Raw genomic sequence first — 1,282 nt, 5'->3', positions numbered from 1 at the left:
GCCGCAATCTCTTCTCTTCCATTCTCCTCTCAGAATTCAGGCATGCATGCACATGGGCCCAGTGTCATTTTCAAGCCACTGGGTTTAGGACTTGAACCGCAATTGGCCATGTGAGAATCTAGCGTCTTAACCACTATACCACCAATGACTTAAAAAAAAATTGCTACAGGACACATGTGCTTGCCAGAGAAAAAGAGAGAGAGAGAGAGAGACAAAGGGAGAGAAAGCACCTTGGGGGGATATCCATTCCGCAATCCCTTCTCCATTCTCTCGGGATTTGGGGCACACACACACAAATGCACCTTGCATGCCTTTCAAGCTGCTGGGTCCAGGACTCGAACCGCGCAGTCATGTGGTATTCAGCTGTCTTAACCTCCATGCCACTGGCTGGCTCCCATTAATAACATGTCATTGTATTTTCATAGGCATCCCAGACCTTCTTGGGTTAGAACCTTTATTCTAGGGCCCCTTGTGCTGAGCTAAGGAGTTTGACCTTGATCTGGAAGTTCTGGGAGCCAGGGCTGCATTTTAAAAAGTGAAACCATCAGAGCCTGCAATGTGCTTTTACCAGCAGGAACTTGTTTTTTTTTTTTGAGAAGTTTTTGCTATAGGGTGCGTGCGCTTGCCACACAGACAGAGAGAGACATAGAGACAGAAAGCGAGAAATCACCCCCCAGGGGGATGGTCACGCCGCAATCCCTTCTCCTCCATTTTCCTCCTGAGATCTTGGGCACGCACACACACCTGCCCGGCGTGAGTTTTAAGCCACTGGTTCCGGGACGCGAACCGCGGTCGACTACGTGGGAGTCCAGCGATATAGCCATTACGCCAACTGTTGGTTCCCCAGCAGGAACTTCTTGTGCCTTTTCCACTGCTGAGCGTCCACTCCTGCTGTCCAGGCCTGGAGGGACTTAAAAGCCAGGCAGATGCAACTTTGCATCCCGTCTCCAACCACTGGTTTCCAGTTGCAAAGACCTCCTTTTCTCCCTCTGTGGAAGCTGTGAGGTTTAAATGAGGTCGCAGTACCAATTTTCTTTTGGGGCAAAGGTGCCAGCATATAGTAGCTATTCAGCAAGCATTAGTTCCTCTGTGGGTTGGTGGCTCAGCAGTTCAGATGTCCTCTTTGGAAAGGGCTTTCTGTGCTTCTGATCCCAATGAGCTCTGTGGGTATCACCAGCATGCCAGTATGGATCTCAGCACTCTGTGTTGAACTCTCCGTATTAAACTCACGTTAAGGGACCAGCAGTTAGCGTAATGGCTATGTCGCTGGACTCCCATGTGG

Source organism: Tupaia chinensis, unplaced genomic scaffold (assembly GCF_000334495.1).
Source record: "Tupaia chinensis unplaced genomic scaffold, TupChi_1.0 Scaffold000709_1, whole genome shotgun sequence".
NCBI lineage: Eukaryota > Metazoa > Chordata > Mammalia > Scandentia > Tupaiidae > Tupaia > Tupaia belangeri.
Note: the sequence above shows the minus strand (reverse complement) of the source record.